This window comes from Astatotilapia calliptera, chromosome 8 (genome assembly GCF_964374335.1).
Source record: "Astatotilapia calliptera chromosome 8, fAstCal68.1, whole genome shotgun sequence".
In the NCBI taxonomy this organism is placed as follows: Eukaryota; Metazoa; Chordata; class Actinopteri; order Cichliformes; family Cichlidae; genus Astatotilapia; species Astatotilapia calliptera.
The window spans coordinates 31,186,823-31,199,426 of NC_137429.1; the positions used below are offsets into that span (position 1 = coordinate 31,186,823).

Consider the following 12,604-nt stretch of genomic DNA (forward strand, 5'->3'; position numbering starts at 1 on the left):
AATTGTAATGGATATAATATCAAGCCCCACACGTCTGCCTTTATATACACTTTGTCCAAAATACTGGCTCACACGACCAAATCATTGCACAAAACAGGGTCCACAAGGACATGGATGAGCGTGTGTGGTGTGAAGGAACTTGACTGACCTGCACTGAACCCTGATCTTGCTTTGTGGACTGAGTTCATTGATTTGTAGGGTGAGCCAATACATGTGACAATTAAAGTGTAAGTAGCTGAAATAATTTTTAACAAACGGGTAAAAGAAGGTTAGCACTGTTGCCACACAGCAAGAAGGTCCTGAGTTCAATTCCACCATCAGGTCTTTCTGTGTGGAGTTTGCATGTTCTCCCCGTGTTTGCGTGGGTTCTCTCCGGGTACTCCGGCTTCCTCCCACCGTCCAAAGACATGCAGCTTGTGGGGATAGGTTAATTGGATAATACAAATTGCCACTAGGTGTGAATGTGCGAGTGAATGTGAGTGTGAATGGTTGTCTGTCCCTGTGTGTTGGCCCTGCGACAGACTGGCGACCTGTCCAGGGTGTACCCCGCCTCTCGCCCTATGACAGCTGGGATAGGCTCCAGCGCCCCCCGCGACCCTGAAAAAGGATAAGCGGAAGTGAATGGATGGATGGATGGGTAAAAGAAGGGAAAAAAATCAAAACTGTTGCACTCAAAAAAACCTATTGGACAGAGACAGCGTCTTGCAAGATGGCGAGAGAGCTTGTCTTCATTGTTGCTCGTCTTGTGTAAATGTCCAGAAAGCATGGGCCATGGATCATCTGTGGAGACATGGGTAACAACACATTGGTCACTTAAATTATACAAGAAATTTACTAATTTCCCTAATTTGAAGTTCTCCACTCAAATTCAGTAAGCCACTGGAGGAAAGTTGTGACATGAGGGTTAATGTGAACAACCTTTCGCTTCACAGTGGTCCCAGTCTTCCTGCTTGTCCCAACCTTGGAGGTACATTTTGTTCCCTCTTCAGGGTTTATCCTTACAAAAAACCTTGCACCCGCTGACTCCTGGTATTCCAGGTTCAATACATAGAATGAACCAAAGAAGACTGACATTGCATCAGCACAGGTGTTCTCTTTGTCCAGCTCAACAATTACACGCCCCTCTTCACTCACCATCCAGCAGGTGGCGGTCATTGAACTTTGTCCTTAAATGTATAGGGGCAACATGTTGTCATTATGCAACATAAAATAATTTCAATACTTCACTTTTTCACACTGTCTAGATAGTCATAAAGCAAATACCTACGTACAGTTAATTATTAATGGCCTTGTGTACATAGGTCCATTTTAACATATTATAATTGTATATAATTGGGAATTATTCTGCACATTAAACACACCTAACAAAGAGTCAGCCCAGTTAAAGTACCGGAGGTGAATCAACTGTATGGTTATTTTGGAGTTTATAGTTTGTGCTGCTGTTAAACTTTACAGTATTGACTTCAGTATTTCTGCTGTTGGTGTAGCTAGACTACTGTTGATCAGTAATATGTAATGTGAAATTTGATATTGTTACTTTGCTGGATTCACTGAGACACATGTCCAACAACCTTGGTTTATAAAGGAAATTACAGAAATTTGAGCTAACAAAACAGAGACTGGATACCTGTGTCCACGAAAAGCTCCTGTGCCAAACAGAAATTTTAATATGGTCTAATCAGCTCTATGTCATAAATGACTTCTTACCAAGCATAATCAGCCTTGGGGTGCTTGGCAGGCTTTTAACATGCAAACTGAACAATATAAATTTGTGTGCACTGAAGCCACAAAATTTAGAAATACACAGTTGCAAAAACTTCAGTGACCAATTACCTTTCCTGAATGACATATTCAATGCAAAAAATAAGAGTATTGTCAATAGGGACCAATTCCCAGTTTTTACATGATCAAAATTATTCACAAAAGGCTTCAATAAACAGAAAATGTGTGCCAACAAGAGAACAGTGCACAAAAATGAAAAGATATTTGAGCTCGACGCTTTAATGGGTTTAACATGACTTAGTCAGCACTCCGCACCGTACAGGTAGTACAAGCACACCTGAAAACACTGACCAGCTAACAGCTTTAAGCATTTGGGCGCAACCTCGGTAGTTCACCGATTCACCTGTTGCAAACGTCCAAGTTTCTATCAAGTCTCATAAATCCATCGGCAAATTACCTAACTAGTCTTTTGAGTCTCCACATTCAGAGATATTGACAATTTGTCTTTAAATGAAAATATCCTGGTAGGGTAGCTTAAAAGTCAAAACAAACAGTACTAAGAACGCATTTCGGACTTCTCTCGAATAAGTGAAAAAAACACTTACCTTCAGACTGATTAGCAGGTTCCGATCCAACTTTAATGTGTCCCATGTCAGTCCGTTTTAGGGAAAAAGTGTTAAGTGGTTTCATTTAATTTTGAGATACTCCCGCATGGACGAGCAGCAATTTGGAGTCTAGCAGAGTTACCACGAATAGCATACGATCTTCAGATATAATCCAATCAACCTTGCATTTAACCCGATTGAACATCCAGTTACCTCTGACTACTTCTAAGTTGCACATGTTAACGGTCTCATCATCACTCTGTGCTGCAGCGAACTGTATCTGTGGCACAGAATATTTGATGGCCATGTCGTTCTCCTGCTTTGCAGCTTTTTTTGAGTCTGAATTGCGGCTTAAACGTGCAAAACTAAGAGAAGCAGACCAATATTTTCTTCTTGTTGTTATTTAATGGTGGTTGGCAACCAGCGAAAGGAGCATTAACCACCTCGAGCACTATTTTCTATCCCCAGTGTTGTTTTGAAAGTGAATACCCAACGTGTGCGTCATACGTCACGTTGTACGTCAGGTGAAGGTGTGGTGTCGGCTATCGCACCTGTCGCATTACAAAGCTTTAAAAACGTAACAATCCAACACAACCCAACGCGCTAAACTGTGATAATGTGTTACATTATCACTGAAGGAAACGGCTTCCAGGGCCTAATCCGTGGATCGGCTTCCTCCGAGGCGTGGACGTCTATCAGCAGAGAATGTACCTTAGTCTGTAACACAGTCAAATATATTCTCAAGTAATATTCAAGCATGCCATTCAGCGTGTTAGTACGAGCTCGGGAGCAGCTTGGGAGAACAAGAAAACAGAGACTGCTTCAGGTTGTCTTCCCAAATTGACTCAACTTTATTCACAAGTACAACAGTTTATATAGAGGGACAAATTCATGAGTCAGCAGATTCTCAGTTTAAACCAGTACAGACCAAGATAAGGGAGCGTCTTTCTGCCCTTGGGTGAAGAAGCATCCTTTGTATAGTGTATCAGTTCAGCTACAATTGTGATTATCTCAGCGACATATTTTCAAGGCACGAAATAAAGAGTTCTTTCATTAGTGAATTCTGAAACAAACCATCTGGCCTTCAACAGGCGTCTCCTAAAAGATTAAGAAACTAATGTAGCTGAGGGAGTGATCTCTGTGGTATTTCAACCTTGTACCAGCCTGTGATTCTCACACATCAATTCTTGGGTCAAAGAGAAAAATAACTAAAACAAAGGGGCCTTATTGAATGACAGAGTTTTCCTGCATAATGTCACTATAAAACAATATCCAGTAAATGCTCCCATGGTACTAAAATACCTAACAGTTCCCCTCTTTTATTATTATTTTAAAATAATAACTCAAATAGAAAGGAAAAAGCACAAATGTAATAACATAATATAAAAAGCAAATCATAAAATGTAATAGTTCACAGCCTAATGTTCAATATACACACCAGGATCATCATTGGTAACATCTGGCACATCCTCAGGATCAATTTGTGCTAATTGCAAATACATTGAAGTAGCTGTACTAGGTGGGTGTCTTGCCAAGTGGAGCATGAGGTATTGTCAGCAAAAATGTGGCTTGTAGAAATGTGAACAGGGTTGCAGTTTACAATACAAAATAGTAAATAAAAATCCTAAGGTTAATGCAGTAGATATGATTAATAATCTAAATATATAAAAAAACACAGTTCTTAAGTCGTCTCCTGGCCTGGTCCCAGGTTCGAGAGACCTAAGCGTCGTGTGATGACAATGGGCATTTCATTTTTTCCATTATCAGGATGAAACGAGTCTATCTTTATCAGGTTAGACATTGTGTGGTACTCTAGGCTTTCTGTTCCTGCTGGATGTTCGAGTACCTTGTTGTTGTTCAGGTGGGAGATCAAAGGGCTTTCTGAGTCTTGGCTCTTTCAGGCGTTGTGTGTTAATCAGTGATTGTGCGTGTGTAGGTGTATTGAATCCGGGCGCTGGCTCGCCTGAGTCGTCATCTACTTGATCCGACGCCTTAGGTGGTTTGGTGGGGCTGGTCTTAACCCTGCTGGCATGAATCCACTGAGGTTGTCCGTCTGTTAGGATGCTGGTTCTCGTCACTGCAAGTACAGTCTGGGGGCTGGAACACGCGGCCTCCCTGAGTGCCCTTGGTTTTAGCGACTTCACCAACACCGCATCTCCTGGTTTCCACGGATGGGTTGGATCTGTGGAAGGGAGAGGCTGAGAGAGACAAACTTTCTGATAGTTATTATTCAGTGTTTCTACCAGGTTATGAACATAGTCAGACAATGCAGTGTCTATGTCCCCTTCCAATAGCGGTGCCCCTCTGGAGGCTGACCATGGTGTTGGAAACGGTCTTCCCATGATTATTTCAAATGGAGATAATTTGGTTGCTGCGGATGGAGTCATTCTAATCTCGCAGAGGATTTGAGGAAGTAGTTTGATCCAGGTCATTCCTGTTTCTATCATTGCTTTAGTCAGGCGATTTTTTATGGTCCTATTCATTCTTTCTACAACTCCTGAACTCTGAGGATGGTATGGCACATGATATTTCCAGTCTATTGCTAGAGTTTTAGCACACTTTTGAATTACTTCTGATGTGAATGAAGGTCCTCTATCACTGTTAATTTGGTGAGGTATTCCAAATCTGGGTATTATTTCATTGCACAACTTTTGACAGACTACTTCTGCAGTTTCTTTTGATGTTGGATAAGCTTCTACCCATTTACTAAATTGGTCCACTATTTACCAGTAAGTACTTGATGCTTCCTTGTGCTGGCATGTGTGTAAAATCAATTTGTAATGTATGAAATGGGAAATCTGGTTGTGGTAAATGCTGATGTTTTGCTTTTGAGCTACCTACATTAGTTCGTGCACATGTTAGACAGGTTGCTAATATGCGTTTTACTGCGTGTGATGTTTTCTCGATTACAAATCTTGATTTTATTGCTCCTATTACCCCTCTTTGTCCGACATGACTCACACCGTGAAAATGGCGGACAAGGATTGGCAGTAGTGAAGATGGGAGGGCAATCAAACCCTCAAGGTTTTTGTATAAGCCGTCTCTGTTATCTAAGGTACAATCATTACTTTCCCAGTAAGTGTAATCTAAGGCAGAGGCTTGCTCTTGTATGAATTTTAGGTCAACATTTGTTTCTAAATAGTCTGGGAGTGCGACAAGTGGCAGCTGTAAAGGCAAAGATAATACTTCCTTTCTGGGTGGTTGCTGTGAGGCAGCAGCTGCTTTCGCGGTTACGTCTGCAAGAGCATTTCCCACTGCTTCGTCTGTGTCAGCCGTGCTGTGCCCCTTCGTTTTAACAACTGCAATTGCCGATGGCAGCTGTATAGCCTGCAAAAGTCTTTGAACAAGATCAGAATTAGCGATCGATTTTCCATCAGCAGATGTGAAGCCTCTCTGTCTCCACAATGTGCCAAAGTCATGCACCACACCGAATGCATAACGGCTATCAGTGTAAATTGTTACCCGCTTATCCACATGTAACTCACAGGTGCGTATTAAAGCCATGAGCTCTGCTTTTTGTGCTGAGTGAAATGGTAATGAGTGAGCCTCTAGTATGATGTCAGGCAATGTCACCACCGAATAGCCACAAAGAAATGAGTTGTCATTTGGTTTTGAACAGGACCCGTCCACATAAACAATGACTGAGTCTGGTATTGGTGTCTGCTCTAAGTCTGGGCGTGGTGCTGTGGATTCCTGTATACGTGTCATACAATCATGATCGTCAGGGTCGTCTGAACCATCCTGTCGGTCAGAGGAACACAGCATACGAATGAGTAAGTGTGCTGGCGAATTGGGTGTGCTGTTTGCTTTTATAGTGAGATTTGCTGTTGAAGTCAGTGTAGCTTCATAACCTGAGCGACGTTGTGCGGTCATATGTTGTGTAGTTATGTTTGCTAGAATGGTCGTGACCTGGTGATTGGTGTGTAGAATAGTGTCATGTGAGAGTGTGAGCTTCTTGCAGTCCCTTATCATGATAGAGCAAGCTGCTACTGCTCTCAGGCAGGCCGGCATCCCCTGAACTACTGCTGGCAGCACCTTTGAGTAGAAGGCTACTGGACGGTAGCCACAGCCATGCTCTTGGGCCAATACACCTGCACAGGTTGTGCCGTTCTCTGTGACGTACAGGTGGAACGGTAAGTGGTAGTCAGGCAGACCCAAACAAGGGGCGGAGGTCAGCGCTCCCTGTAATGCATTGAAAGAGGCAGTCATTTCTGTTGACCACAGTATTCGAGGAGGCTTGTCTTTTTTGCAGCATTCACGCAGAATGTGGTCATGAAAAGAACAGTCTGGTATCCACTGTCTGCAATAGTTCACCATGCCTAGGAAAGACAGCATTTCCTTCTGTGTAGTGGGCTTAGGGACAGAGGTCACAGCTTTGACCCTGTCTGTAGTCATGGAACGTTGTCCGTGAGACAGTGTAAATCCCAAATATTGAACAGAAGTCTGACAGTACTGCATTTTCTTTGCTGATGCTTTGTGGCCAGTCTGTTGGAGGTGCTGGAGTAGCATATGTGTGGCAGTTTGACATAGTTTTTCACTTTCAGCACAGAGGAGGAGATCATCCACGTACTGGATCAAGGTACAGCCCTCTGGAGGAATGAAGCCGTCCAGGGTAGCACGTACCACCATTGAGAAAGCCGCAGGGCTGTCTACCATGCCTTGGGGTAAGCGAGTCCATGTGTACTGCTTATCTCTATGTGTAAAAGCAAATATCGGCTGTGTGTCCTCATGCACAGGTACTGAGAAAAAGGCGGAGCACAAATCCACCACAGTAAAATGTGTGGCTGTTGCTGGAATAGATGTCAGTATGCTGGGAACATCTGGGACAAGAGGTGGCAGAGGCATAATGACTGCATTAATTTGCCTTAAGTCTTGTGTGAAACGCCATACGCCAGGTTTGTTAGGCTTTGGCACAGGATTGACAGGAGTGTTATATGGAGATACTGTGGGCTTTATTACTCCAGCTGTCAATAAATCTCCTATGATGATGTCTAAGGCTGCGGCTTTTTCAGCGGAAATGGGATATTGCTTGACATATACCGGCTTGTTGTTTTTCAGCTGAGCATGATAAGGTGTACAGTCGATAAATCCTACATCATTCTCACCTCTTGACCATAATGTCATGTTTTGATATTCAGCTGGCAATGTGACAGCAAAGATAGTACAGTGTATGGGGTAGGTTAGATCTATGTGTCGACATGGTGCAGTAATGTCATAGCCTATGTCTGAGTTATGTGACAAAACCACTGTTTGGCCTTCACTGGTGTGAGCAGTTATCATGTTGTTGAACAGTGTGAGAGAAACAAATATGTGGCTTCCAGGCATGGGGTTACCTGGTAGTGGTGTCTGTACACGTGTTTGGCACAGTGTGTGACGTGGGGTACCAGTCAGATGGATATTGAGTTCATTCTCTGCTGAGGCGTCCAGCTGACACAGAGGCTGTTCCTTCTCCATGGTGTCGGTGCATAGGGCAGAGAAAACATAGCTGTTATCAGTGTCTGCAAACATTTCACCCTTTGTGTTAAATGAAATACACAAGTTCATTTTTGCCATTAAATCTCTGCCTAATAGATTCACAGGCGAGTTTGGAATAATTATGAATGGATGATATGTAATTTCGTCTGGTTTTGGGCCCCAGCGTGTTTTTAGAGAATGAGTTTTGGGGCATTGCACTAGAGTTCCGTTTATTCCCATGGTGTTGATGCACACAGAGGAAACAGGCCCACTATAGAATTTTCCAGACAGTGAACTTTTAGTGGCTCCACTGTCAACTAAAAAGGAATAAATCTTTTCACCTATTTCTATATCTAACGTGGGCAAGCTTTCTGTGTTACGGGACAATTGCAAATGCAGCATCGTGTGTAGTGCTTCACACTGTCCCTCGTCTTCACCTGGGCCTCCCTATTGTCGGTCCAGTCTTTCGTTATCATATGGGTGGGGATTAAAATGTGGATTATAAGGTTGCTGCCTAAGTGCAAAAGGGCCATTATTTTGATGTGATTCCTGTCTGCGTTGCCAGTTACCTTGTCTGGAAGAGCTCTGCTGACGCCTAGTGGCAGGAGCTGGTCCTGTGTTTTGTGGTTGAGACCTACGTGCTGCTGATTTGCATTCCCTCCTCCAGTGTCCTATTTTTCCACAATAAAAACATGCGTCTCCACCCCCATCTCTCCTTCTGAAATCTCCCTGCTGCGCTTGTTGAGGGGGCGGGGCCCCTGCATACATCATTTTTTCACTTTCCTCTGAGCCTTCAACATCAAAATTCAACATCATCTTAACACTTTTAGCCTTCGTGCTGTTGGGGAAAAGATCTGCACCAGCTTTTGTTTTGACAAGTGTGATAAAGTTCTTTATCTTCATGTCATAGAGATTATCAGTGGCAGTCAGCTTCAATAGTTGTGAACATTCTGGATGAATATTGTTTAAGAATGTTGTTATGAAAATCTGATCATTTCCTCCTTCAGGCGTGCATGCCTCATTAGTCCAGCAGTGTGTGAAACGTTTGATTTTATCTCTAGACATTGTGAGCAGAAATTTCTTTAGATTTTGAAAAAAGGCTGTGATTTTGTCATCGTTTATCCACAAAAACGAGGTGGTGTTGGCTGCTTGGTCATCTTTAGGGTCTAGTTCCTCTACTTCTTCAATAAGCTGAGATTCAGTCACACCTGGAATTCGTTGACATAATATATATCTATAATCAGGCCCACCCAAGTGGTGGTATCTGGTTTTACAGTTAATTTTGATTTTTTATCGGACCCGTCTAAGGTCTTTGAATTATTCTGACCCATGGTCAGTGATTTCCAGAGGGGTTTAGACGCTTGAAGGATTTAAGTTAGTTTTTATTTTGCTGTGGCACACCTGAGGTTACTTGATTTTTTGCTAGCAATTTTATCTTTTTAGTGAGCAACTTCTCACTTTTTAACGAGCAACTTCTCGTTTTATGACCCCAGGCAACTTCCTGTGTCCTTTCTGCTGGTGAGCAACTTCTTAGTTTATGACAACAGGCAACTTCCTGTGTCCTTTCTGCTTTAATTTACAAAACAACAGGCAACTTCCTGTGTTTCTATGTGGGCCACTAAAGAAGGCTCCTCAGCGTATCCCACTTGTTACTATGTGGGCCACTAAAGAAGGCCTCGTCAGCGTATCCCGTTTCTATGTGGATCACTGAGAAAGGCATAACACAGTCTTATAAAATAAAAGACGAGTGCCTACCTTCGTCAGGATCCCACTTCTGACACCAAAATTGAAGGAAACGGCTTCCAGGGCCTAATCCGTGGATCGGCTTCCTCCGAGGCGTGGACGTCTATCAGCAGAGAATGTACCTTAGTCTGTAACACAGTCAAATATATTCTCAAGTAATATTCAAGCATGCCATTCAGCGTGTTAGTACGAGCTCGGGAGCAGCTTGGGAGAACAAGAAAACAGAGACTGCTTCAGGTTGTCTTCCCAAATTGACTCAACTTTATTCACAAGTACAACAGTTTATATAGAGGGACAAATTCATGAGTCAGCAGATTCTCAGTTTAAACCAGTACAGACCAAGATAAGGGAGCGTCTTTCTGCCCTTGGGTGAAGAAGCATCCTTTGTATAGTGTATCAGTTCAGCTACAATTGTGATTATCTCAGCGACATATTTTCAAGGCACGAAATAAAGAGTTCTTTCATTAGTGAATTCTGAAACAAACCATCTGGCCTTCAACAGGCGTCTCCTAAAAGATTAAGAAACTAATGTAGCTGAGGGAGTGATCTCTGTGGTATTTCAACCTTGTACCAGCCTGTGATTCTCACACATCAATTCTTGGGTCAAAGAGAAAAATAACTAAAACAAAGGGGCCTTATTGAATGACAGAGTTTTCCTGCATAATGTCACTATAAAACAATATCCAGTAAATGCTCCCATGGTACTAAAATACCTAACAATCACGTATATCAGGACATCTCTTCTGAACCAAGACGAAGTGGTGCTACAAAGGAATTATTTCTTTAGGAGAGCATTTAATAGCAGTCTGGCCTGCAACAAAATGCACCGCTAAAAATACAGTTTCTGCTTGTCCCAGAATTTATTAATTTTGAGAGTGAAGTTGTAGGACTGATGCTGGTTAGTGGTGTAGGTTTCATGGATGTGACACCTTGTGTAAAATGACGACCAGAGCATATTATTAGGTCAGTTCACTGTAGTTAGGCAGAGGTGTCTTAAAAAGTACCACCTTATACAAAACAAATGAAGGTCCAGTATAAGAAAGAATAAGAAGAGAAAAAAAGCAACATCCTGCTAAATGAAGTCATTTTTAAACATTACTCTAAATGTAGCCATTAGTTTTTGTTGCTGGCCATACAAAAATGAGTATACTTCAATTATATTTCCCAAGTATATCTTACCTAGTACGTATACTAATAATGCTTCTTGGGACTATATTGGCCCCCGTTTTAGTACATAACAGTATTCTTGAAATTAACTTTTAGATGTACTTTTTGTTCACCATAATTGTACTAGCATAATGTCATAATGTCTACAAGAGTATAATTAAATATACTCGACTCTATCACAATACTAACCTTACAAGTATACTATTAATTAATAGTATTACTAATGTTTCACATTGTTTGACTAAACAAATGCATTTATTAATATATGAGGTTCCATTCAGTTCAAGGAATTAAATTTTAGTGTGGCTGCAACTTACTCCTTAAGTTAAAAATTATGCTGTATATTGTAGTTTATATGTTATACTGCTTTCACAGTGAATCACATTTTATAGTAATACACTCTGAATGAGGATTTTTTTTTCTCAAAGATATTTTTATTGAGTTGAAGCAACAAAGAAAAGCAAATACATGCAGAATTGTCAAACACCAAACAAGCAAGTTTCACAGTGACTGTTAAAACTGAAATATCAGAATACAGATTAATGACACACTCACATGTCTTATAGTTGCTTCCAGCAGTTTATCCCCTACCCACAACACTTAGAACCCCTATCCCTCAGACCAGGAAGGAAAAAACCCAACAAACAAAGCAAGAAAAAAGAAGCAAACAAATAAAAACAACTGAATGAGGATTTAAGTAATTACTCTTAGATCTACAGTAGAAAACAACAGAAATCCAGATGGTGTAATAGTATAATCTCAGTAACATCACCAATTGTTACATTTGCTGTATTTTACAGCTGTTTCCATGAGTACGGTGAGTTACCGTAAAAATAGTGTAATCTCATGGAATTTTCCCACAATTACATGCAAATTACAGTACTAAACTGCTAACATCCTTTAGAGTTTTTTACTGTTGATTTTGCAGTACTAAGCTATGGAAATTACTGCAAAGGCTAACAGTGTTCATGTTTTGAATCGGGTAATTTCATGGTGAGAAATGTCTTTGACAAAAAAAATGCAGGATTAATTAATAGCTGTATATGACTGCTAGGTTAGGACGTGGTTAGGTGCAAATACTTAAGAGAGAGAGATTTTGCTCTATTAATATTTAATGGAAATCTTTTTCTTCATAAGATTGTGGGCAAAGTCAATAAATTGTCTCCTGGCTTTCAGGTCCCCTTGAGCCAAATTTACAGTTTTTGCAATTAAGAAAAGAAAAATAGATTTAAGGTGAAACAAATTTTTTCAATTCATGGAATGATGACATTATCACTCATTCCATATTGTTCCTAAAGTTTGCAGTCTTTTTTTTTTTAGTTAAAAGTTAAAGCAGAGCTTGTTTTTTTAGCTTCTTTGATAATGTAACTCTGCATATGTGTACATGCATGTGCACTGATGTGTGCATGGGGGGTGATTTAACATTACAGTCCCTTGAAATAGCATTCATAGTCCTTGAACTTGTGCACATTTTGTCACCTTACAACCACAAACAAAAGATGTTTTTATTGACAGTTTCAATGGTAGATTAACACAAAGTAGCACATAATTGTGAAGTGGCATGAAAATAATACATGGTTGTCAAAATTCTAAGCAAATGAAATTTGGAAAAGTGTGTCATTCTTTTCTATTCACCCCCTGCTCTTCATAGAGCCACATTTTGCTCCAGTTACACCTGCAGGTCTTTTGGAGTACGTCTCTACCAGCTTTGCACATCTAGAGACTGAATTATTTGCCCATTCTTCACTGTAAAACAGCTCAAACTTAGACAGATTGGATGGAAAGCGTCTCTGAGTCTGTATGACTATGTTTACTGTTTTGTCTATTTCAAACAGATGCCTGTCCTCACCTCTGCAGTGCTGCCGTCTCCTCTAACCCGGCATGTTTCTAAGGTATGTTTTCTTTCTTTTGGA

General features: G+C 41.1%; 1 long non-coding RNA gene across 1 annotated transcript; it reads right to left on the minus strand.

Annotated features, from left to right (window-relative positions):
* Nucleotides 1–3,154: 3,154 nt before the first annotated feature.
* Nucleotides 3,155–9,021, minus strand: LOC145430508 (uncharacterized). The gene is made up of 2 exons (XR_013911088.1): nt 7,661–9,021; nt 3,155–5,664 (listed from the first exon to the last, which is right to left on the minus strand). It is a non-coding gene; the product is annotated as an uncharacterized LOC145430508 (long non-coding RNA).
* Between the last annotated feature and the right edge of the window lie 3,583 nt (nt 9,022–12,604).